Here is a 27905-nt window from a genome sequence, read left to right on the forward strand (position 1 = left end):
ATGCAAGTACTGAGTATTAATAGATGCAAGTACTGAGTTAGTGCCTATATTTTGGGGATTGACAGCCATTAAAACACAACTTGCCAAACAAAGTTCCAATTCTTTTCCCTTAGCAAAATGAGTATCCTGTGCAGCTGTGAGAATTGGTGGGGAAATAGGCTGGGTATTATTAGTGGACACACAAGTCAAAACATGATGTGCCAATTTCTATTTAGAATAAGACTGGATATAATAAAAGGTACTTAGACTTCAAGTTCAGGGTCCAGCATGTTAAAAGCTTGGAAATCATCACTTCCATGCTTAGAAAAGGAAATATTATACAAACTGAAAATCAATGAGTTTTAGTAGAAACCTCACAGAATTGAAGTTGTAGGGCCAGATCCTGGAGAGCCACAGCTGAGACCCACTCATCAGGAGTAGAAGCCACTGGGGTCATAAACTGGTAGGAACATTTAAATGTCAATTTTGATGAATTGCTGGGAGCTGAGTATGGACTAGCTTGACAGTGAGAACATCCTGGAGCTACAAGTCTGAGGAGGCCCTGACATTTTCATGTATTTCACCTCCAAGAACCCCTTCAGGCAAGGAAAAGGCAGAAAGGAGGAACCATTGTGAAACATGCTTTATCCCATGGGCATTTCTCCAACCATAGCCACCCTTGGCCTTAATCTCATTTAAAGAATTTAAAGAAGGGCAAAGCGTGCCTGGCCAGTATTACTCAGTGGTTGAGCATCAACTCATGAACCCAGAGGTCACCAGTTCGATTCCTATTTAGGGCACATGCCCAGGATGTGGACTCGACCCCCAGTAGAGTGTGTGCAGGATACATTCAATTGATGTTTCTCTTTCATCAATGTTTAATATCTCTCTATCCCTCTCCCTTCCTTTATCTCTAAAAATCAATTTAAAAAGAGATTTAAGTAAAGAAGGGGGAAGGGAAGCTAAAGAACACATGGAAAGGTCATAGCCCAGGGATACAGGCCATTAAAAGAGATTTAATCATCCTATATAATAAAAGCCTAATATGTAAATTGACCGAATGGTGAAACCACTGTTCACTATGACACACATTGACCACCAGGGGGCAGATGCTCAATGCAGGAGCTGCCCCCTGGTGGTCACTGGGCTCCCACAGGGGGAGCACTGCTCAGCCAGAAGCCGGGCTCATGGCTGGTGAGTGCAACTGCGGTGGCTGGAGTAGTGAGTAGTGAGCCACGTGGTAAGGAGCAACAAGCAGGCGGGCAGTAAGGAGTGAGGGGTCCCAGACTGCAAGAGAGCACGGGATGAATTTTTGTGCACTGAGCCTCTAGTAAGATTATAGAAGGCTTCTTCTCTCCCATGTCATACTATTACACCAATAACATAGTAACAGTAAATTCAGTGGGAAAAAATGGCAAGACTCAGACTCTATTTAAGAAGAAATTTTAAGGAAAAATCAAAGACATTACCAACACCAATAAACAGCTCCAACATCAAGCACCAATTCCCATTTGGGGAAATTGAGGGGAATGTAGGATTCTGTCAGCAGTAGCTTAAGAATCGAGAGGTAGACACATTTGTCCCTAGGTAGAAGCTTCCCCCAACTTTCCTCAACCACAGAAACATCACAGGCTCTACGATATGATTCCTTGCCTAAACAGGAAAATAGCAGGTGGTAAGGGGTTGGTGTCTGCTATACCCTGAGATCTTAAATTCAGGAGAAAGTTTCTTATGCCTTTACAAGTTGTGTCTAACATCAATTTGTATTAGGTTCTCCAGAGAAGAAGAACCAATCTGATGGATAGATGATAGATAGATGATATAGATAGATAGATGATAGATAGATAGATAGATAGATAGATAGATAGATAGATAGATAGATGATAATGATAGATGATAGATAGATAGATGATAGATAGATAGATAGATAGATAGATAGATAGATAGATAGATAGATAGATAGATAGATGATAGATAGATAGATAGATAGATAGATAGATGATAGAGATAGACATTTATTTTAAGGGATTGGCTCACATGATTGTGGAGGTTGACAAGTTCAAAGTCTTCAGGATGGGCCACCAGGTTTGAGACAAAGGGCAGAAGCAATATTGCATTTCAGGTCCAAAGGCAGTCTACTGGCAGAATTCTCTTCTTTCAAGGAGGTCAGTTCTTTCTATTAAGGTTTCCAACTGAATAGATGAGGCCCACTCACAATATGGAGGGCAGTCTGCTTTACTCAAAGTTTCTGATTTAAATTTTAATCTCATCTAAAACTTACTTTCACTGAAACATCTAGAATAATGTTAGAGCTACTATTTGGTTACCAGGGCCTAACCAAGTTGACACAACATTAACCATCACAAGTCCACCCTTTGTGCACTTGGCACTCTTACAGATCTCCTTAAACCATATGTAATCTCCAAATAAAAACAATAACAAGGTCATACTTTCACCTGGCTCCGTACAACGATCCCGCGTATAGCAGAAATACACTAACCTGAACCCCAGAGGAGAATGCAAAGTCCTTGGGTGATGAGCTCATTCTGCCGGCAGTTCTCAGAACAGTGCCCCAGGGAGGGTCCTTGCTGAAAGAACAGTAATGAACACATGGTCTCCCACGGAATATCAATTTCATGGCTGCTATTTTAAAAGGCACTTTGATTACTTATTTTCTGGGGCAGTAGGTTTGCCACATAAAACTTTATGTTTTTTAAGCCAGTGAATTTTAAACTTAGCTCTTATATCTGACTCTGACACAAATACTTCGTAAAAGGGAAAAAAATCATCTCATAAATTAGATTCAGAATTTCTCTTGCATTTTCTTCTTTTCTCTGTGTGACATTTTAACCTTTTGGGGGAAAGGACATACATTTGCATTTCACAAAGGAATCTGGATGCAAACAGCATGAACAGTTAAGTATTGATAATGGATTTGAGGCTTAGGAAAAAGCTAAACAATAAGGGGATACCAATACATTTTCCACCTTAAAACTACAGTTTAACTGATAATAAGTTAAAAAACCAAGTTTCTTCGAAGAAACTAGCCAATGGGAAAGGTACAGTGTTGATAACTGCACACTATTGGCCATAGGCTTGCCTCCTGCCTGGTTCACAAATGTTTTTGCCTGGTAGGATTTCTAATGGTATTCAGATATCTTGCTTGGTAAATGTTAAGTCCTAATATTGCTTTTACTAGTGTTTAAATATGCCCTATCCCTCCAAATAGTAGGTGCTGAATCATATTTGTGGAAATAATATAAGAAGAGAATTAGAAATAACAAGAATGGATGAGGATGTAAAAAAAAAAAAAAAAGACACCTTTGTGCACTGTTGGTGGGAATGTAAATTGGTGCAGCCACTGTGGAAAATAGCGTAGAGGTGCCTCCAAAAATGAAAAATAGAACTACTGTATGACCCAGCAACTCCACTTCTGGGGATTTATCCAAAGAACACAAAAACAATAACTCAAAAAGATAATATCCACCTCCATGTTCACTGCAGCACTGTTTAGAGTAGCCAACATATGGAAACAGTCTAAGTGTCCATTGTTGAATGAATGAATAAAGAAAATGTGTGTGTGTGTGTGTGTGTGTGTGTGTGTGTGTGTGAGAGATATTTTTCAGCCTTAAAAGAAAATGAAAACTTGCCATTTGTAACAATAAGGATGGACCTGGAGTGGAATATGCTAACTGAAATAAGTCAGAGAGAGAAAGACAAATACTATATGATATCACCTACATGTGATAATCTTAAAACACACACACACACACACACACACAAACAGCACACACCCCATAGGTACGGAGAACAGGTTGGTGATTGCTAGAGGCAGGGGTGGGGGATGGGTGAATGGCTGAAGTGGATTAAAAGGTGCAAACTTTCAGTTACAATATAAATGTCATGGGGTGTAATGTACAGCATGGTGATGACAGTTAATAATACCATATTGCATATTAAATAGATCTTAAAAGTTCTCAAAACAAGAAAAACAATTTTGTAATTATATATATGGTGACAGATGTTAATGAGACTTATTGTGGGGATCATTTCATGATATATACAAAAATCAAATAATTATGTTGTACACCTAAAACTAATACAATGTTACATGTCAATAATACCTCAACTTAAAAGATAACAATAATAAACATGTAAACATAAATATTTTTATTTTACAAATGATATATTTTTTTAAAGAACTACTGCCTGGCTGGTGTGGCTCAGTGGTTGAGCATCGAATGATGAACCAGGAGGTCACAGTTCAATTCCTGGCCAGGACACATGCCCAGTTTGCTCAATCCCCAATAGGGGCATGCAAGAGGCAGCCGACCAATGATTTTCTCTCATCATTGAGGTTTCTATCTCTCTCCCCTCTCTCTTCCTCGCTGAAATCAATAAGAATATATTTTTTTAAATAATAAAATAAAATAAAGAACTACAGATTTCTATTTCCTAACCCACAATCACTCACATCTTGTGCTTATTAAGGATAATAATAGCAGGTAAACTTGCCTATATTTCTCAGACTACTCATTGAAATGTGATGATGTTAACTGTAAGACATGTAATCTTATTTACCATCAAGAAATTTTAAATGCTGCCAATTAAACTATGCTGTGTTGTCAACTGTAAGAATAATCTCAATGTTAGAAGTGTTAAAATGTGTATTTTAGAATCAGCAAGTGCAGTATTAATACTGGTAAACCAAACTGCAAGATCCTCAAGAGCAAGGAGGGTGAAGAGGAACGGGAGCGGTGGAGTGAAGTGGACGTGGCTCTAAGGCGAGGGGAAAGAAGAGCTGAGTTTGTTAGGTTCTCCAAACCTGTAGTAGCAGCAGGTGCCCCCATCCTGTGCCAGTGCAATAGGGGGCTGCAAATGGTAATGGGACTGCAATCTTCGGGAAAGATATTTTGACACTTAAAGCTTGTTGGTCCGGGCCTTGTTAATAAGTGCTCTTTAGGAAGTGTTTGTATTGTGTGTGGTTAATTGTGTCCCCCAAAAAACTGAGTCTATCCAGAACTTCAGAGCATGACCTTGTTTGGAAATAGGGTCTTTGCAGGCATTATTAGTTGTGTAAAGATAAGGCTAGCCCTAGATGGTTTGGCTCAGTGGATAGAGTGTCAGCCTGCGGACTGAAGGGTCCCAGGTTCGATTCTGGTCAAGGGCACATGCCTGGGTTGTGGGCTCGGTCCCTAGTGTGGGGTTTGCAGGAGGCAGCTGATCAATGATTCTCATCATTGATGTTTCTATCTCTCTCTCCCTCTCCCTTCCTCTCTGAAATCAATAAAAATATATTTTTTTTTAAAAAAGATAAGGGTATACCCTAAATGCTGTGATGGTTTAAGAAGGCTATGTGAAGACACAGACAGACAGAGAAGAAGGTTATGCAAAAACAGAGGCAGAGAGTGGAGTGATGTGTCCACAAGCCAAGGAATGTCAAGGATTAATGACAACCATGAGAAGCTGGAGAGGCAAAGAAGGATTGGCTCCTAGAGCCTTTGGAGGGATGATGCTCTAGATGCATTTCAGACTTCTGACCTCCAGGGCTGTGAAAGAATAGACGTCTGTTGCGGCTCTTTGTTACAGCAGCCCCAGGGGCGCAATGGTTTCTAAAATAATAAGTAGCAACTGAGAGCTATAATTTTATGATTTTTAACCTTTTGCACTCGGATGTCGAGTGTGACTCGACACGGTTAGCATTAGAATAAAGGAATCGAGAAAAAAGCAAGCGAGTACAAAGGGTTAAAATTGTTTATTGGTTAATTTACAATAGTAATACATACTCTATCTAATTAAGATATAGAAATTTATAGTTAAAAGTAAAAGCCTTAGCTTTAGAGCCAGATCTCACCCCTGTGTATTTGAAATTTTTACTTTTTCTATGACTATATACATAAGCACTACTTTATTTTTTAAAAATTTGATCATCCTATGCATAATGTTTTCTTGCTTTTTAAAGTAACTATATTATAAAATATACTAGAGGCCCAGTGCTCAGATTCAGGCATGGGTGGACTCCCTTAGCCTGGCCTGCACCCTCTCACAATCCAGGACCCTTTGGGGGATGTGGCAGTGCCAAAGTGGCAGGCGACTGGTGAGAAGCCCAAGCTGGGGCCCGGTGCAGCTCTGCTGCCACGCATCACGGCCCCCGCTGTGCCTATTGCCTCCACTGCCGCCACCTGGTAGCGCTGCAGTGCAGATGGAAGAGGCTAGCACCACCGCAGCTGCACTTGCCAGCTGTGAGCCTGGCTTCTGACTGTGAGAGTGCACTGACCACCAGGGTGCAGCTCCTGCATTGAGCATCTGCCCCCTGGTGGTCAGTGCCCATCAAAGTGACCAATCAACCAGTCATTCCGGTAATTCTGGTCGACTGTTCTTAATGGTCACTTAGGCTTCCTATATAATAAAAGGCTAATATGCAGTGGAAAGACCAGTCATTTTGACACACACTGACTACCCGGGAGCAGATGCTCAACGCAGGAGCTGCCCTGGTGGTCAGTGCACTCCCACAGGGGGAGCACTGCTCAGTCAGAAGCCAGGCTCACAGCTGGCGAGCGCAGCGGCGGTGGGGGGAGCCTCTCCCGCCTCCACGGCAGCACTAAGGATGTCTCAGGGAGCGGGCCTAAGCCATCAGTCGAACATCCCCAAGGGCTCCCTAACTGCAAGAGGGCACAGGCCAGGCTGAGGGACCCCCTGATTACATGGATTTTGTGCACCGGTTCTCTAGTTTATATATAGATATAGATGGGCATTGTTACATGTCAATGTGTAGATTAACATCATTTTTTTAATAGGCTGTGTAATATTCCATTATAGGCACCATCTCATAATTTACATTTTATTCAATATGTATTTATTGACAGCTATGGAGAAAGCATGAGGATTGCAAATTGTAATATACTCGGCAGTATCCACTACTTGTGGAAGAGATAAATAGTTTAAAAGGAAATTATACTGCAGTGTGATAAATCCTTCAACAGGCATAAGCACAGAGGACTGGGGTGGAATGAGTATGGGAGAGGTACTCCAGGTACAGAGAGAAGAGTCTACAAAACACAGGAGAGAAGAAGGAATACACTCTTTTGGGACAAAACAAGCAGCATCTCATCATTCTCACAAATAATTACAAAGAAAGAATGATGCACATAACAGTTCTGGAAAGTTAAACCTGGTCAATTTTCGTGGATTTAAATAGACTTATTTCAAGAAGGGTATATAAAAGTATTTAATCATCAGTTCAAATAACGCAATGCACTATGTGGTCTAAGTATTATATCAGTATGATTTGTTCCAAAGGTGTTTTAAAAGATGCACGCTTTATTACTGTATGGCTCTTTGCTGCTAGTACATGGGCCCTAATCATTGCTTAAATTTGTAGAAAGCTCAAAGGTGGGGCTCCAGACAGGTACAATTTTAGCAAATGAGGTCATCGAACATAACTGAAACTATCTTAACACTGTTGAAGAATTCTGAAGGCAAAATCCTCAAGCTCAGTCTATAAATGAAGCCTCTACAAGGATGATTTATTACCAAAGGACAGAGGAAAATGATTAGCCTTAATGAAGCACTTCGTAGTTTATGCAAATTGGATCTGATTCTGTACTGATCCTGGACTCAAAATTTCCAGTGACTTCTAGCTAATCAACCTTAATCACAGGCATGCTTAATGGGCCTTTTGTCTGAGGCCTTGATGTACTCCCTGGCTTTATTATTCGACTAGAGGCCCAGTGCATAAAATTTGTGCACTGGTAGGGTCCCTAGGGGCTGCTGGCTGCTGGCCAGGTACTCCCTCCCTTCCCCTGCCTGGCCCGGCCCCCTGGTCGAATTCTGGGACAACTCCCTGTCAAGGAGACAATTTGCATACTATGCTTTTATTATATAGGATTATATAGGATGATGGGATGTGAAGGCACTTATCTACAATTGGGAATGAAGTGGGTCAGACTAGATGCCAAGCTACTTCCTTTTGGGAAGCCCAGAAACCTTCCTTCCACCTCACCTTCTCAGTTCCAGTTACCAGGGAGAAAGCAAATATATGTTCTCCATCTCTAATAATTATAATTTTTAAAGAACCTCAAATAAATGCTGCAGGAAAAATTAGGACAGGTCCCTCCAAAGTCAGTTCCAGAATGTCAAAGTTACTTGATAATCAAGTGTTAATTCAAAGAGAACATTCAATTCTTCATTCTGTAGATCTGTGGGTTAGAACTGGCGTTTTTATCAGGCTGGTGGAATTGCAGTCCCACAGGAAATGCAAGAACCAGGACAGTCCCTTTCAGACAAGGGTAGCTCACCTGATTTTTTTTTTTAGTCTAAAAAAATATTTAATGGAAATGGTAATTGTGTCATTAAAGATTAAGTATCATCTAATTATTCCCTAATGGCTGATGCCTCAGTAACTATTTGGAAAATTCTTTTTTAAAAACTCTTGCCTGGCTGGTGTGGCTCAGTGGTTGAGCATATGAACCAGGAGGTCACAGTTCGATTCCAGGTCAGGGCACATGCCCAGGTTGCAGGCTCAATCCCCAGTGTGAGGCGTGCAGGAGGCAGCTAATCAATGATTCTCTTTCACCATTGATGTTTCTCTCTCTGTCTCTCTCTCTCTCTCTCTCTCCCTCTCCCTCTCCCTTCCTCTTTGAAATCAATAAAAATATATTTTTTAAAATCTTTATTATTGAGATTACAGATGTCCCACATTTTCACCCCATTGCCTTCTTCCACCTGGGTCTGCCCCACCCCAGTCCTCTGCACTATTGTCTGTGTCCATGGGTTATGCATATATGCATATAAATGCTTTGGTTAATCTTGGCCCCTCCCCGCCTTCCCTGTGAGCTCCTTCAATCTGTACCATGCTTCCATTGCTCTGGACTGTTTTTTTGGGGTTTTTTTGGTCAGTTTATTTTGTGGAAAATTATTGTAATAAGGTGCATGCACAGTTCCAGCTAAATGCTATCTTCTCACCCACAGGGCAGTCAGTATGAAAGTGTCTGCCATAATGGAATCCTGACTGGAACCAACATTTCATCCAGTTTCAAAAGCAGTTTATCAGCTGCAGGCACAGAGAAACTTCCTCAGCTAGTTAAGACTTGCCTTATAATCTCTCATTCCTAGTTTTATAATATTTTCCATTTAGCAGATTCTGCTTCCTGGCTTTATTGCTGAATCAGCCAATGAGAACTAATTTTACGTCTCCTTTGAATCCTGTCAATCTGGCTTATTTTGTGAGGAGAGAAAATGGAAGCATCAGTCAGAGCAGCCACGTTTCACAGACCCTTAGCTTTTCAGGAGGAACTCAACTAAATCACATTCCATTCACTGGGGTGGATATTTATTCAGATCACTCATCCAGGAGCCTGGTCAATGGAGGGGTGCTTGCTAGAGTGCTTCCAGCCCTGCATGACAAACCTGGCTTTAGGTGCCGACCTGACATGCGTGGCTCCTGCCCTATGCTTTGGATTTCATGAACCAATACAATTTTAAGAGCTAATCTATATTCGCCAACTTTTTATTTGTCCTAGTTAGCAAATTAAAGAAAATTAACTGTCATGCACTGTTGCTATTGAAGCAGGAATTTTAGGGGAATATAGGCAGGTTTAGGGATTTTTTAGAATTGGGGTCCATGGAAAAATACAGGGCTACAGACTGGGAGAAGATACATTTACATAACACAAGGAAGTCAGCTGCAGCTACATTTCCATAAGACAAGGGAACTGGAAGTAGCCAAGAAAGGTCTATATTTACAAAATAAAGAGAAGGAAGCCCTTCATTCAGATGGAAAACAAGAAAGCCCAGAGGAATGGAAGGACTATGAGGGAAGAGGGCCTCAGGAATCACTATAGTAACCAATTCGAAAGGGAACATTGACCAATCAGAGGGGATATCAGGACACAGGAACTGCAGCCTTTATAAACCACGGAAACAGGAAGTCTGTGGGACTCTTTCCCTCTCCCCACTTGGGAGTCTGTACTTGTTCTTCAATAAATCTCCACCTTTGCTATACCACTTTTTGTTTGTGGATTCATTCTTCGATTCCTGCGGACAAAGGATCTGGGTTACAGTCCAAAAATTCGGTATCACTATGGTTTCAAAAAAATGACATTTTTAAATAGGAAAACAATAAGAAGTTGCTAAGAATTTTTAAAAGTTGAAATATAGCCCTGGCCAGTGTGGCTGAGTTGGTTGAGTGTCATCCCCTGCGCCAAGAGGTCGCCAGTTCCATTCCCGTCAAGGCATATGCCCAGGTTGCAGGCTACATCCCTGGTGTGGGACATGCAAAAGCAGAGGATTAATGTTTCTCTCTCATCAATGTTTCCCTCTCTCTCCCTCTCCCTTCCCGCATCTCTAAAATCAATAAAAACATATTTTTTAAAAAATTGAAGTATATAATTAGTGTTATGAAAAACTCACCATATTGCCCTTATTTTTTCCATTTTTCTTCAAATTGGTAGAAACTTTCTCACAATAAAGAGCCCTAGGACAAGAACAACTGTGTTCCTCGATTGGAGGAAGACAAGGAAGGAGGAAAATGCAACAAACGCATCAGTGTGACTTTTTATGCCAGTTTGTCTGTGTCCTTGCCCAGAAAAGGCATTCAGAGACCTTTTCTGTCCTATTGTCAAGGAACAAAAAAACAAAGGTCTGTCAGCCTGCTCCAACAAAAGCTGAACCTCTGCGGTGGTATCCTGCAAAAGGAAGGAGGTTTTATCCAGGAGCCGAAGACCTGGGAGAATGGCAGACTCCTGTCTCAAAGACCAAGCTTTCCTCCTGCTCAAGCCCACAGTTCTCATAGGGATATGGATGGAAGGGTTTTTCTTTTTTCTATCCAGTTATCTTGCTAGGTTGTGTGTGTGTGTGTGTGTGTGTGTGTGTGTGTGTGTGTGTGTGTGTGTGTTTATGAGCTTGGAGCCCTATCCATTCATCTTTCTAGATTTTGGCAGCTCAATTCTTACCCATTCATACTTATAGCTTTTGGCGGCTCAGTGTGAGAGCCTCCCTCCCTCTGCCACTATCTCGGCCTATGGAGGGCGGTACAGCGCTCCCGCTGACTGCCTGAGGTAGCACTTTGACCACTCCCTACCTCCCAACCTCCAGGACCCCTCTGAAGGCCTCTAGAACCCCATATGCCACCGTTTTCTCAATAAGTAGGGTATTTATGATATTCATAATTGAAAACAAATTTTGAAAGAAAAACCCAGTTTACAAGCCATGTATACAGAGAGAAACAAAACATACTGTTTCTATTTCAAGAAATGTATACTGTATAATAAAATACGGTGTTCTTTCCAATGAAAGCAATGCTTTCTTTAAAGAAGCTTTGATCTTTAAAGTGCTTATGTTTACCACAGACAGCTTTGTCACAAAACTACCTCACTGTCAATCACTGTCCCGCTACTGCCACGAGGGTTATCTCAGCCACTTCCTGAGGTAGTGGGATTAGGGAGGCAAATGTGAAAAGCCCCTGTGCTTGTTCTCTGCACAAGTTACTAAACCTCTCTGAGACACTCTGATCTGCAATCTAATCCTCAGCTCAGAGTAGCAGCATAAAAACCAGATAAGACAATGTGAAGAGGACCACAGTTTTGCCACCCTGAAGTTTGGGAAGGAAAGAAGGAAGGAAGGAAGGAAGGAAGGAAGGAAGGAAGGAAGGAAGGAAGGAAGGAAGGAAACTTTGACCCTCCCCACTTTCCTGTCAAAGAGATTCAGACAGAGAAACTTGCTTCAGGAAGAAGATCTTAAAGGATATTTCCCTTAGCCTAATTGGAATTAAGTATGGAAATAAGAGTGCTCCAGGCAGGCACTTGTTAGCTAGTTAACTCCTGTGTCCCACTGTTTCTGAATTTCACAGCCAGAATTTGTCTTCCAAGGGTGTTAGGCTTCTCTACAACTACCTATAAAATTCCCATTCTCACTTCTGAAATTTAATATCCCTTCATCACCCCTTTTCTCCTTTGTCCAAAATGACATGTATAACCAATGCCGCCTCACTGTCTTTGGCATTTTCATGCTTATGTGAATTCCCCATGTGCGTTTTTACAATGTTATTTTTTTCCTGTTAATCTGTCTCTGTTAATTTAATATCCCAGCTGGAGGAATTTAGAAGATTGGAAGAAAACTATTAATGATTTTTAGGCCCCACACATGTGAAAATACCTTAATAACTGAAATTATATATCCTATCTAATAAAAGATCAATATGCAAATTGACCATCACTCCAACATAAATGGCCACCCCCACGTGGACACAAGATGGCCACCACAAGATGGCCGGCAGGGGAGGGCAGTTGTGGGTGATCAGGCCAGCAGGGGAGGGCAGTTGGGGGACCCAGGCCTGCAAGGGAGGACAGTTGGGGGTGACCAGGCCTGCAGGGGAGGGCAGTTGGGGGTGACCAGGCCTGCAGGGGAGGGCAGTTGTGGGGGACCAGGCCTGCAAGGGAGGTAAGTTAGGGGTGACCAGGCAGGCCGGGAAGGGAAGTAAGAGGTGACTGGGCCAGCCGGGGAAGGCAGTTAAGGGAAATCGGGTCAGCAGGGGAGCAGTTAGGCGTAGATCAGGCTGGCAGGCAGAAGTGGTTAGGGGCAATCAGGAAGGCAGGCAGGTGATCGGTTGGGAGCCAGCATTCCTGGATTGTGACAAGGATCCCAGATTGGAGAGGGTTCAGGCTGGGCTGAGGGACACACACCCCCCCCTTTACTAAAAGAATAAGAATTGTATACATCTCATTATACAGTCACTAGTTATATTATTTGCCATGATTAAAAGAATCATTAACTAAATAAAATTTAATAGAAATAATTAAAAATTAATGTTGACATTTCAGTCCTCTAATTGTAATAATTACTGTAGGGTTGAAATAAATATCAATTTTATAATAAATTAGTTGGTCACCACCCTTGTCATTGAACGTCCAGAGTACAGATGAGTAAATTCATTCTGCTTTCTTGTCCTGGCCACACTACATAGAGCTACCCCTATAAGAGGTAATTCAATGTAGGTCTCCGCCTGTTTTTATTTCCTGTCAGTCTTAATAAAGCTGATTCTCTCTAAGATCTGCAGATATTTGCAAGAAAAGAGATTCAGTGGAATTGATGTTTTCCAAAGCCAGGCCATTACCAAAACTCATTGAAATGCAGAGGCCTATACTGTTGCTGCTTTTTTATTTTATTTTATTGTTGTTGTTTGTTTGCTTTTAATTGTCTGGATTGAAGATGGTACACTCTTAATAACGGTTTCTTTAATCTGTCATTGTCTCCAATGTGTTATTGTATCCCAATGTAATTTTACCAATGGAATAGTAAGTCCATTTAGGTCCAGCTTTACATTTCAAACTCCATCAGTGAGGGGAAATGTCCAGACACAGAATAGGATAATTGATGTAAGCCTCGCCATTTGTTTTCTTGGCCTATAGGCTTTCAGTTGATATAGTGTGTCATTATCAACTGGCAGCCAACATCCTTCTAGTTGGAATTTATTACACCTGCCTGTGAAAAAGAAGAAATCATACCTCTCTTAATTCTCAATTATAGGTCTCTCCTCAGTCCCAGTTTCTTCCCAAAGTGAAATATGGTATGCTGTTTAGCCTCTACTTTAAGTCAAACCATTGCAATCCTATATAATAAAGAGGTGATATGCAAATTGACCCTCACGCCATCACAATATAGCTGTGCCCACAGCAGAGGTGTGGTTCCCATAACAAGCCTTAATGAGTGATCAGCAGGGACCTGAGGCTGCGTGGTGATGGTCAGGGCAGGGTACCTGAGGCTGTGCCCCCTGCCTGCCCAGCAGGGCTTGACAGAGGACCTCAGGCTGTGACCCCCGCCCGGTGGGGCTTGACGGGGGACTTCAAGGCATGCCCCCTGCCTGGTGGGGCTTGACCTCAGGCTCACCCCCCGACCCGGCTGGGCTTGACGGGGACCATAGGCCATGTCCCCCTGACCCGGTGCCAGGCTGGGGGACCTCAGGCCGTGCCCCCTGCCCAGCAGGGCTTGACAGAGGACCTCAAGGAAAGCCCCCCTCCCAGCAGGGCTTGACAGGGGACCTCAAGATGTGCCCCCTACCTGGCGGGGCTTGACAGGGGACCTCAGGCCATACCCACCGCCCTGGAGCTGGGCTGGAGGACCTCAGGCCATGCCCCCTGCTCAGCAGGGCTTGATGGGGTACCTCAGGCCATGCCCACCTACCCGGTATGCACTGGGGGACATGAGGCTGCACCCCACATCCGGCGCCGGAACAGAGGACCTGAGTTTGTGCCCCTGCCTGGTGAGGCTTGACGGGGTCTTTGAGGCTGTGCCCCTGCCCTGCAGGGCTTGACAGGGGTGTGGCTGGCTGGGTCTGGATCTAGCCCAATGGGGGTGGGGCTAGCCAGATCTGGGTCTCATGTGATTTCGAGGTGCACGTGGGTGGGTGGGGACTTGACTCTGAGTCCCATGGCGCGCCCTAGACTCTGACAGGAAGGAGATTTTCATATACATTTTACTAATTTTCTTTAATCTCTGACACTTCAATTATAGAGAAAAGGCAAATAGCAATATTAAAATATTTGCTCTAATTAATTCCCTTTTAATGTGCACGAATTTCATGCACTGGGCCTCTTGCATTAAAAATAAAAAGGTTATTGTATGACTATGCTCCATATATGGTGAAAAGCAACCCATATCCTTTGGTATTCCAAGGAAATTAACAACAGATGCATAATTTTCTTTCAAACTGCAAAGCATATCATTGGAGTTCTGGTATAGATGTAAAATTCATCTGCCTAAAGCAAATAGTGATAACCTTTAGCAGTCTTACTTTTCTGGGCTAGTTTGGAGTCTTCTTTTTATTAGACATGTTCTACAGATATTCTTCCACGGCTCCTATGCTGCTGCTGCTGCTCTTTTTCAAGCCATCTGTCTTGGAATATTACTTTCTTAGTTTGGGGTGAGCATTCCTTTTCAGGGGAACTTACCAACTGCAGCTTATGAACTCAGCAAATTCATAACTCATGTTTTACAATCCATTCTCTATCAACTGATTTCAGGATATTTCTGAGCAAACTCCCAAAGCAGCCATCCCTTCTTCTGCCCACTCCATAGTGCCTAGCTAGGTGGGTCAAGAGATACACATTTGTGTTTATTCTAGGCCCAATATGATGGGTACAAACTAATTTTTAAAAGAAAGGGAGTAAACTGACTTTTGATATTTTGCTATAGCTATTATGTTGCTTAAGCAATAATTAATTAACTAATGTGAAAATTAATCTGAAGCTGAAAAAAAATAGTAGATCTTGACATCAGCAAGGCATTTTTACAAAGTCTTGAATGGTAGCCTTATATAAAAAACAAACAAAACAAACAAACAAAAACCAGAAACATTTGGAAAAGAAAACATTTAGGTGGATTTTGGCTGTTTGAATGACTCTGCCAAAATAGTGTTGGCCCATCACCTCCAAGTTCTGCTCTTGACCCAGCTCTGTTAACATGTTTAATTCATAATAATAGGCCACATATATTAAATCCTTACTCTGGACTAAGGCTAGGAATTTTCAGGACTTTAAATACTAATTGACTTATTCCTCACAAAAACCCTATGAAGTGGGCACTTTCATACCTTCCATTGTAAAGAAGAGGAATTAAGGATAGAAGGTAAGGGCACTCACTCATGATACATAGCCAGTGTATAGAGCCAGGATTTTTCCCAGGCTGTCTAATTCCAGAGCCCAGGCTTATTTCCACTCCCTTGCCTCACTATCAACTATGTGTAGATCTAGAAGTCAGGCTTGTGAAATTTTTGCATGGCATAAACCCCTGAGAACTGGCTAATTTGTAGAATGACAGAACTAAGACAAGTGGAAACTAAGATCCATGAGATAAAAATGTTAAGCCTGAATTTAGATTCAACAAATAAATTCCGCACATACAAAAAAGTCCTTTTGTAATAATTTATGTAAAAAATGCTAAGTTGTTCCAGATGACTAAAAGTTCAATATGAGTTAACAGTGTTCCTTCCTATTAAGAAATTCACCCTGCATGTCTATCCAGCTCCACGGAAACAGCACTGCATTTTTCAGTGGTTAGAACATCTCTAGGGAATTGAATTATGTTCTAATATCTCATTTTAAGATATACCTTGGCCATTTGGAATGTGTTCAGAAAAGCATGGTTAAGATAATAAAGAAATTTCATCATAAGCCTGGCAGTTAAATAAAATAGATTATGTTTTATGACAAAAAGTTTTTGGATGGGCAGGGAAGAAAGATAGGTATCGTAATTCAAACAAACAGAATTGAAATGTTTGCTGATTGCCACAGTCTTATGAATAATAGAGAAGCTATTTTGCTTTGTTCCAAAAAGACAAACCAGGATGAAGGAGCAAAATTTATAGAAAGCGAACTTTTAGCACAATATTCAAATAGGTTTTTCATAAGTAGAATTATCTAAAATTAAATGGTTGATAAGTAATGGGTAAAAGATGCCTTTATGTATAGGATTTGCTTTAAAACAGTACAGCAAAGTGTAGAGGGCCGCCTGGGAGGCACCTGGGCATTTCCTTCATTATCATCAGCCGAACTCAGGGCTTAGGCCGAGTCACGCCCTGGGAACATGCTTCCCCAATGAGGCTGGACATGTCAATCAGTTCTGACTTCACAGCAGCCCAGGTGTCGGCAGGGGCGGGTCTAGATATGTAAATCCAGTAACGCTGGGGCCTAGTTAAGAATGCAAATAAGCTCCTTTGATCCTAAGTTTTGGTGTTACTTCCTGGATTTTTGGGATATAAAATAAACCTGCTGGGTGGCTCAGGGTCGTCGTCGTCATGCTGCCTCTCCATCAGAGAGGAAAGATGGCGTCCCACCCAGCCCCAGCTTCATGAATCTATTTTTGCGTCTTGTTTTCTTTATTTCTATTATTTCTCAATCCCTGGCCGCCTCCACTTAGAACCGGTTCGTTCATCTCTCTTTCTGTGCGGGACGTGGAAAAGGGAGATCCCCGCCATGTTTGGCCCCCGCCGCTTCAGGCCCCCGCAGCAAAGAAAATGTGAATGGGAGATAGCTGGAACAAGAACAGCAAAACATGACCATTGCTTAAGCTAGATGATGAGTACTCAGAGATTGCCTACACAATTCTTTTTGCATGTGTAGGTAATTGACATGTTTACTCACACAGGAGGAATACATTGCCTCAGGGGGTACTGAGGCTCCTGTTTTTATAAATAGTCACACAGAGACTGAATGTCCATTTGAAAAGTACATTGCAGAATATACAGAATGTTGGACTTCAAGAATTGTTCTAAAATTTTAATTCTGGAAAGAAAGTTAGCAAAATTGTGTGAAGTAATTCAGAGAAGAAAATAACCTCTACCCATCCTGTTTTATTATTGACAAATTTTTGCTGACTGCTCATCCTGCGTCCCACCTGCTCCCTTCTTTTGCCCTCTGGACCACCTATCCTCTCCTTGGGGATTTGGATAGTGTCAAGGTCAATTACTATACAACAGAAACTCACAGAGCAAGCCCTATAGCTGAAAGACCCAAAGCTATCCAACAGCCTTCAACTGACAGATGTACTTTGAACGGAGAATGAAAATATTTCACCTTCCTTATCACTACCATCTGGAATCTACCACTAGTTAATTATAAAAGGTCTCAAAATAGAGTACAAGTGCTACCCAGTGTGAGGACCTTTAGCTATCTGAGTATAGTACCACCACATTAGCCCACCTGTAACAGCACGTGTGTAAAATGGTTGTCTAGCTATGTCAGTTTCTTAGGCATACGGTAGTATTTTACTTCCTGGCCTTTAAGTAATTCTGGCCAATAAATTGTGACTAAAGCATTTAATTGTCAAGGCAATACCCCCCAGATCTCTCTTTTCCCATTGGCATGGCCATCAGCAATGTTTAAAGGCCAAGTGATCAATCTGAATAAATGTTTGCATTACAACCAGAAAAGTTTCATTGAGCTCCTATGACAAACATATACATTGAGTACAAAAGAAACCTTCATTGTTTTAAACCACCGATATTTTAGTGGTACTTGGTGCTACATGTGGTAGGTAGACTTTTGAAATGGCCCCCATGATCCCTTTAGTGTTGACAAGTACTTTAAATATCATGGGATAAGACAAAAAGTATTGTAGGTGTGATTGAGCTTGACCTGATCAGGTGAGCCCTTAAAAGAAACATGAAGCACACAGTCCTACTGAAACGTGACTGAGTCTAGTGGTTTTTCTCTGATCAGGATGCAAAGGTGATTTCTTTCCCGGGTTCTTGTCCAGGTGGATTCGAAGAATGAAGCCATGGACCAAAGGTGGTATATAAACAGGTGGAAATTTATTGGAAACAAGTACAGATTCCCACATGGGGAGGAGGTCCCAAAGGGGGTAGCCCACTAAACCCCCTTTTCTAAGGTTTATAAAGGCTACAGTTGTTTATGTCCTGGTATTCCCTTCTGATGGGTCACTGCAGCAGCTTCAAAGCTCAAACCCCATGTGGGGCCCTCCACTTTCCCCTGCCCCCTTCAGTGGTAGAATTCTCTATCTCCTGTGAAAATCTGTTTTCCTCTTTCTCCCATTTCTCTATCCCCTGTGGCTTTTCCCTATCTTCTGTGAGTGGGTGTCTTCCTATCCCCTGATCCTGTGGCACTTTTTGTTCTTTGTGAATGTGTGCCTTTCGGCAGCTCCAAGCCCCAACCAACTATGCCTCCCTCCTCCATGGATCCCCCTAATTCCTAAAACCCCTAACCCTGCCAATTTTACCCCTAAAAACTTCTTTCACTACTGGCATAGAAGAAGTAAACAGCCATGTTATTATATGCCTATGGACAAAGGCAGCTTCTGGAGCAATCCTCAGCTCTAACTAGCAAGAAAATGGGGAGCTCAGTCATACAGCTGCAAGGGAATTATTTCTGCCAACAAACAATGAGCTTGGAAGCGAACCTGAAGCCTTGGATGTGATTACAACCCCAGCTGACATCTTGATTTTCAGCTTGATGAGACGCTGAACATGGGACCCAGAAAAACCATGCCCAGAAATCTGTCACACAAAAACTGAGAGATCATAAATTCGTGTTGTTTTTAGTTGCTACATTTGTGGTAATCCACAATAGAAAACTAATACACCACAGCATAATCAAGTCTATCCTGGCTAATAAAATGGGATTTAATAATTATGTTATGATTATTATAGTGCTAGAAATATTTTGAAAAGCAGAAAAATTGGATTGATGAATAACACATCTATAAATGGACTACCAGATGGCCATTAAAAAGAATGAGGTAGGTCTGTATGTGTTGTTATTGAACAATCTTTGATATTGGTTCAGTGAAAAACAAAGTACAGATAATATATACAACATTACCTCATTGGCATTTTAATGAATATATAGGAATAATTATATATCCACAGACAACTTTTAGAATAGAACAATAAACAAAGAACTATTAACAATGATTATATCAGGAAAGAGAGATTGAAGGTCCAAGGTAAGAGGAAGAATAACATTTCATTGTAAAAACCTTTGCAATGCTTAAGTTTTTACCATGTGAACATATTGCTTTTTCAATATTTAACAATAATTGATAGAAATGAAAAACTAACCAACCTACATTTATTGAATGTATACTGAATGTAAATCACTTTACTAAGTACACAGTTGCACAAAAATCATGGAGTGTTCGCTTATTTGGCAATGCACTGAATGAGACAAAAACTGAGAGATAATAAATCTGTGTTGTTTTAAGTTGCTAAATTTGTGGTAATCCACAATAGAAAACTAACTTTTTTAAAAAGTTAATGGCAACACGGTATATTATAATTTCTGCATAAAAATGAAAAAAAAATGAATCTGGCAGTTAATAAAGACCCAAGAAGGCACAAGAAATAATACAAATACTGTAAGTGTGGAAAATAGTAAGCTTTGAAAAAGAACACAATCTCTGACATTTCAGAGTCAAAGTTGCTATACAAAATGCTTTGCTGTCCATCTTGGCAGGTCTGAATCTGATGAGTTAAGTGCTTAGGGAGGTAATCTGGGTTTGTAGCAGGTACTGCCGATGGTTTGAGACCCATCTCCTTGGCCCACCTCGAATCTTAGCCACATCTGTGCTGGACAGTTCCATGTACCATTACTGTTTCCTACCCCATGAAACCTTTGCTTTTCTGCTTCGGAGTTTTTTGACAAATCTGTGGGAAGCCAGCCCCTGAAAGTGCTGGGAAAACATCTCTGAAGGTAATCCTTAACCAACCGCAATGGGAGCCAGCGGGTAAATGTTTCCACCTCCCATACCTAACAGAGAGAATTCTGGGAGGCATCAGGAGAATTGAGCCTCCATTGCCTACAAGAGCAAAGAACATTTATACGTATTGCAGCTTTTGCTGGCTTTTCCTCCTCCCTCCCTTCCTCCTATTTCCTGAAGTCATGTCCCAAATAAATTGAATGCCCCTGAATTCTTATTTCAAGCTCTGGTTTTGTGGATACCCAAACCAAGACAATGTTAAAGAAAAAGAAAGCATGCAGTTCTAAACTGTTGAATATACAAAGCAATAGAGAATTGCTTCTTGCAACATTATTCTAGTGGCAGCCTAAAATAATCTTAAATCTCCAGCAAAAGTGCTCATGGTACCTCTCTGGAAGAAAGGGTAATGGGTGGCATCCAATCCCAGAGAAAACCCATTGTGCTAAATGAGGCCTGTTCTAAGAAGACTAACCTGTAGCTGCTCCCGGCAGGAGATACTTCAAATAAAGTATTCACTACATTCTCCTTACTTTCATTTTACCTTGTTATGCTTCATTATGCCTCAAGTAACACAGCAAATAATTCCCTTCGGCCCTTGCAATTTATTGATTTCCAAATATGGAACAAAATGCTTACCATTCTCTTCCTCACTACCTAGCCAAATATACTCATCACTCTTCTTCATCTTATTTCACTCAGTCATTCGACTAGTAATTACCCTTCTGTGAATTCTTTCTTGCTGCCTACATGAAAAGAGTAGAGTCTCATTTCAGAAGAAAGGGGCCTAACACAGGCTTTAGGAAAACTTCAATTTGAATAATAGCAACAAAGAAGAAATAGCTCCTTTGTCCACCTTCAAAATCCTTGCTACAATGCAAGAGCCAAAGAAATTTATAAGCCAATTTATTTTGCAGGGGAAACCTAGGATTCCCAGATTCCTCTCCATCTGGGCAACTATTTACAACAGATTTTCCTCAGATATACCTGTTCCCTTTGTGCTACTCCTTTTGATATAAGCATAATGAAGCTGATTGCAGCCCCAGTTGGATACCATATCCAAGGGGGGAAACAATTAAAAAACAAACAAACAGTAGCAATTCAAAACAATTGTTCTAACCCTTTACTTTTCTCAAAATCTGCCTTGTTCATCCTGAAGATGGTTGTTTGGCTCCAAGGCTCTTGTTGTTAATTTTAGGGAAGATTTTATTTTTTTGTAAATCTTTATCAGCCCCTTCCTCTTGCCCCAGAATGGCTCTGTTGGGGCCCAACTGGTTTCTTTTGACAACCACCTTTCCTTCCTAAAGTTGCCGAGGATGTTAAGAGGCCTTCCTGTCATGATTCCCCACATGTACTCCAGAGATCACCTCCCCTCCCACACGTGCCTCCTCTCTGAGGCAATTTAGTTTCTGAAGCTCATTAAGCAGAGGCTGTCTTTATTATAAATTATGTCCAGATCTGTGAGGTAACTAAGCAAAATAAATTTAAGGGAAAAAATAATATTCAATCCTGTTTAGTACTTGTAAACTTCAGGCAAACAAAAGAACACATAATGATAAGTTTGATATCACTAGATTTAAACAAAGGACTTAAGATATATATTTTTTTCTGAGTATATGTGATTAGGCTAATACCTCATGTTACTTTGAAAAAGGGCACAATCTCTGACATTTTCTGAGATTGCCAATGGTTATTTCTGATCGCGCAGTTTGGGACCACTCTGCACAGCATATGCAAAGAAGTAGGAATCAGAAGTAACATTTATGAAGTGGCTATTCCACACCAGACACACTTCACACATGTTGGCTAATTTGAGTTTCACAGTAATCTCTATACTACAGATGATCAAACTTAGTATAAGTAACCTAATTAACTTACTAGTTATAACCATAGGTAAAAGAAAATCTATCCACTTTCTTCTTCATTGCATTGCCTGCCAGTAACAGACATATTTCACAACTGCTCTATGTCCCTGAGAAGGCTAAAAAGGGCTAATTCCAATTTAACCCTGATATTTGGAGGCTAGTGATCTGAATCCATGCCAGCAAGCTCAGTGTACATTCTTGATAACCTATAATTAAGTCACTGCCTCCTTCCCAGATACTGGTCTTGCAGAACTGGTTACAAAGGCCATGGGGCTGTGGACAGTGCACTGCCCTGGAGGGAGAGCTACTAATGCTGGCGCCAGGCCAGATCATCAGATGTGGCCTGGAGACCCCCAACACCTAGGGGCCTTCTTGCAAGGCCCGCGAAAAGGACCAGAAGCATAATCCATGTTTGCGGGACAGAGACCACAGGGAGATATAAAGGGAAGCCCCATGCATGTTCCTTCACTCAGATTTGGAAGGTTGTTCCCTGAGTCCCTCGGTGTATTAACCTTTTGCACTCGGATGTCGAGTGTGACTTGACACGGTTAGCATCGGTAGCAGCTCTTTTTATACTCTTTGAATGTATCAATAATTTGAAATATAAAAAAATCCAAATAAATAAGTTTATATGAGAAGAAACTCCAGTTTTTTATTCTACTGCTGCGCTTTGTAAAATCTGGGGTATTTAAAAAATTAAATCCCGAGTAGAATAAAGGAATCGAGAAAAAAGCAAGCGAGTGCAAAGGGTTAAACAGTGTCCCTCCTCTTCTTTGAAGTGTCCTTGGTTTTCTTTGGTCTTCTGCAACAACTGGTTCCCTGACTGGGAAACCAACTGCACTTGGCTTTTTTTAGCCTCCGGTGAGGGGACAGGGCTTGGGGCCTGGGGGCGCAGGATAGGCCTCTGGAAGGCATACCCTGCTGATTTTAGCAGAATTGAACCAGGGGACTCCTGGCGCTCCCGGACCTCAGCCTAGGACCCGGCCAGCATCTGGAGAAAGTGAACGGACACTTCTGGACCTGTCGACAGAATCGGTAACATAGGGGCCCCAGTCAGTCAGGCCCACTCCAAATGAGTGGAAGGGGGAGCTTGATCACTTCCCCGGAAGTCATAGGACTTCATCAGTTACATTGGTCAGGAATCAGGTGGACTATGTTTTTAAACTCTGAGTGAATGTCTGGTGAAAGTGTGTGAGTGTGGAGGGAGAGGGCCTGCCCTCTCCTATCCTTTGTGTGGCTGCACGACCTTGGTTACGGAGTCCGAGTGGGCCCCAACCAGCGGTTCCATGATTTGTCATATGGCATAACGGTGACTCACCCCCACATGGAGGTGACCAGGCCCGGGGTTTATACAGGTGCACCTTAGCTAAGACAAATCTAAGCTCCCAAGGGACGTGGCCAGGCGGGCATCTGAGTGAGGATCTGTGAAAACAGGTCACCCCCTCCCTTGTCTGTCTCTCGCCACCAATCATCATGGGGTCAGGACAAAGTAAACCCACTGTTCTCAATTGCATGTTGAAAAATTTGAAAAGGGTTTTAGTAGAGACTATGGTATTAAAATGAACCCCAAAACACTGAGGAAATTCTGTGAATTAGAATGGCCAGCCTTCAGAGTCGGCTGGCCCTCGGAAGGCTCCTTAGAAAAAGGACTGGTCAGGGCGGTCTGGAATGTAGTCATGAAAGACTCTGGACACTCAGATCACTTTCCCTACATAGACAGCTAGTTAGAAATTGCTCAAACCTTGCCACCTTGGGTCCGGTTCTGTGTGTGTAAGAAGGGACAGAGTAAGGTTTTAGTAGCAGGAGTGAAGAGGCAGGCAGGGAAGTTGCAGGCTAAGGAGAGGCAGGCAGGGCAGGAGCAGGCTAAGGAAAAGCAGGCAGGAGAGGAGAAAGCAGAAGAGAAGCAGGCAGGAGAAAAGAAACAGGTCCCTCAGAAGGGAACCCAACCCCCTGTTCTGCCAGGACCCCCTGAGGAAGTCCCGCCAGTTTTACCACCTCCATAGGTGCCACAGGCAGCACCAAGTGCTCCCCCCGCTGGTCTGGAAGGTCCGGAAAGTCTGGAAACACCACCCCCCTCCGTCTCTCCTCAACCGGGCTCTCCAGAGCCAGTTGGGTGGCGCTTGCGTTCAGCCGATCAAGGGCCCAAGCCACAACCGGCACGTCAGATGCCTCTCAGGGAGATTCGGGGTGCCCAAGTGCTTGGTGAAGATGGGACCTTGCAGGAGGGAAGGCCAGTCTAATATTATCAGCCCTTTACCACAAGTGACATCCTGAATTGGAAACATCACACCCCAGCTTATTCTGAAAAACCTCAGGCCATGGTAGACCTCCTAGAAATGATTTTCCAGACCCAGAAGCCCACCTGGGTGGATTGCAAGCAGCTTCTTTTCACATTCTTTAACACTGAGGAGCACATGAGAGTAATGACAGAGGCTCGGAAGTGGCTCCAGACCCAGGTCCCAGCAGAAATATTAGATACAGGCAGATGGGCCAGGGAGGCCTTCCCAGATGAGGAACCTGATTGGAACCCGAACTCAGAAGACGGAAGGGCCAGACTAGAAAGATATCAGTTGGCCTTCCTCCAGGGGGTCAGGGCCGGAGCCAACAAGCCCACCAATATGGCTAAAATCTCTGAGGTCTTCCAGAAGCCTGACGGAAGTCCAGCAGCTTTCTATGAGAGACTATGTGAGGCATACTGAATCTGCACTCCCTTTAACCCTGAGGCCCTGGAAAATCACACCATGGTAAATGCCGCTTTTGTAGGCCAAGCCCAGCCTGATATCAGGAGAAAATTACAGAAGCTGGAAGGGTTTCCAGGAAAGAATGCCACCGAACTGCTGGAGATAGCCAACAAGGTTTTCATCAACCGAGACAGTGTGGCAAGGAGGGAGGAAGAAAAGAGAATACAAAGAAGGACCAGTATAATAGCAGTGGCTTTTAGAGGCTCAGGCTCCCAGACAGATCAGAAAGGGAAGCAAGAATACAGACCAGGGGGAAAAGGAAGAGCGAGCCTGAGATGAGACCAGTGTGCCTATTGTAAGGAGACAGGACACTGGAAGAATGAATGTCCCAAATGACAAAGTAAGAAAACTGGACCCCCTTTTCCACCCAGTCGCTATCAGCCAGAGCCACTCGAAGCAGATCTCATTGGGCAGCAATGGCTGATTCCGACTAGGACAGACCGGGCTCTTTTCCGCTGGGCCCCCGTGAGCCCATGGTCAGGATGAGAATTGGGGGCCAGACTGTGGACTTTATGGTTGATACGGGAGCTGAGCACTCAGTAGTCACACAGAAAATAGTGCCTCTCTCGAGAAAGGAGGTCATCATTACTGGAGCTACTAGGGATCAGACTCATAGACCATTCTCCCGCCCTCGCTGATGCCAACTTGGTGGTCATCAAGTAATTCATGAGTTCCTGTACTTGCCAGGCTGCCCAGTGCCTCTAATGGGTAGAGACATTTTAGCCAAAATGGGGGCAGAAATCACTTTTGCTTCAAATGGCTCAGCACAGCTTCGCATAAGTGAGGAGACCTCCCCAATGATCCTGTCCCTAGCAGTGCGAAGGGAGGAATAATGGAGACTTTATACCACCCCCGTCAAAGGCATCACCAAAGAATTTCCACTGGTCTGGGCGGAAGGGAATCCTCCAGGCCTGGCTAAGGACCACACTCTGGTGCTGATTGACTTAAAGCTTGGGACACAGCCTGTTAAAATCCGCCAATATCCAATTATCCCAGGATTTTCAGACCTGGCTAAACCTCTCTATGAAGCTTTAAAAGGAGAAGAGAAGGCACCCATCGACTGGGGTCCTGAACAGGAGAAAGCCTTCATCACCATAAAGGCAAAGCTCACTGAGACCGCAGCACTTAGGGCTACCAGATGTGACACGAGACTTTAATCTTTTTGTTCATGAGAACAGCAGGGTAGCCCTGGGAGTTCTAACCCAGGAGTTTGGACCCTGGCAAAGACCAGCAGCCTATCTCTCCATGCAGATTGACCCAGTTGCCTCCGGGTGGGCCCCGTGTCTCAGGGCGCTTGCAGCCATGGCATTGTTAGTCAAGGAAGCTGTTGTCACCCTGATAGAAGCAAGAAGGGGGCTCTTGATGGCCAGAGAGAAAAGGAATAAAAAATCAGAATGAGATTTTAAAGTTACTAGAAGCAGTCTGGGAGCCCAAGGAAATAGCAGTCATCCATTGCAAAGGTCACCAGAAAGGGAAAGACTCAGTGTCAGAAGGAAACCAACGTGCTGATGCCGCAGCCACGCTGGCTGCTAAAGAACAAGTGGCACCGTCATGGATCATGTTGGCCCCCGAATTACCTGAACCTCCAAAGTACACTCCTCAGGAAGAGGAATGGTCCCAGCAAGAAGGAGGCAAGAGAACGAAGGAAGGCTGGTGGATACTCCCAGACATAGGATCTATGTCCCAGAACAGTTAGCCCATAAGGTAGTCCTCCAGCAGCATGAACTCACTCATTTAGGGAAGACTGCCCTAGATTCTAGGCCCTAGAAGCTTTGTTAGGCAGATATTACCTAATTACCCATCTTCCCTCCTTGTGTGCCTCAGTCTCTCCGCGTTGCCTCCTCTGTGCTCAGAACAATGCCAAACAGGGTCCTGTGGGACTGATAGGAGTTCAGTGCTGTGGGCAAGCTCCTTTTGAGGACTTAGAAGTAGACTTTACAGAAATAGGGCCTAGAAGAGGAAATAAATACCTGCTAGTTTTTGCTTGCACCTTTTCAGGCTGTGTCGAGGCATATCGCACTCGCATGGAAAAGGCAAGAGAAGTCACTAAGGCAGTGATGGCGAACCTATGACACGCGTGTCAGCACTGACACGCGTAGCCATTTCTGATGACACGCGGCCGCATGCCGAGGATGAAACATTTGCTGCTCCTGAGGATGAAACATTTGCGACTAGAGTCTTGGAGTTAGTTTTTTCCTCAAAGTGACACACTACCCGAGTTATGCTCAGTTTTTTGGCGAAGTTTGACACACCAAGCTCAAAAGGTTGCCCATCACTGCACTAAGGCATTGCTGAAGGATATAATTCCATGGTATGGAATGCCTCTGACCATAGGATCCGATAATGGCCCAGCCTTCGTAGCAGAAATAGTACAACAGGTAGCTAAGGCTTTAAGAATTAAATGGAACCTATATATGGCCTACAGGCCTCAGCGTTCAGGGAAAGTAGAACGCATGAACCAGACTCTAAAGCAGACTATGGCTAAGCTATGCCAAGAGACAACCTTACCCTGGACAGATATCTTGCCTCTTGTACTCCTGCAGGTACACTGTGCCCCAAGGGCCAGGGTAGGTTTCTCTCCCTTTGAAATTCTATATGGTAGACCCCCCTCCCTTAATTCGGCCAAAGGGAGATTTGGGGAAAATAGGGAACTTAGAAATCCAGAGACAACTACAAGGACTTGGAAAAACTGTCTTTGAGGTACACAGATGGGTTACTGACTGACTACCCATCTCTCTAGGAACAGCCGTACATCCTTATAAACCTGGAGACCAGGTTTGGGTAAAGGACTGGAAAAAGGAGCCCCTCACACCTACCTGGAAGGGACCCTATCCAGTCATATTAACCACCCCCACAGCTCTCAAGGTTGCAGGACTGAATACCTGGATCCACCACTCCCGGGTGAAGGCAGCCCACCAACCAGGTGATGCCCAGCCTGAGTGGAAGGTGACCTCTGACCAGAAACACCCGCTGCGGATCACTCTCAAGAAGACAACGGATCTGGCCGATCAACCTGTTCCAAAGAATTCAGAAACGCCCTGCTGAATTCTCCCTAACACTAATCTCTCTTTCTTATCTCCTCCTAAAGGTAATATGCTCTGGTATTTCTGGATAA

Source organism: Eptesicus fuscus, chromosome 5 (assembly GCF_027574615.1).
Source record: "Eptesicus fuscus isolate TK198812 chromosome 5, DD_ASM_mEF_20220401, whole genome shotgun sequence".
In the NCBI taxonomy this organism is placed as follows: Eukaryota; Metazoa; Chordata; class Mammalia; order Chiroptera; family Vespertilionidae; genus Eptesicus; species Eptesicus fuscus.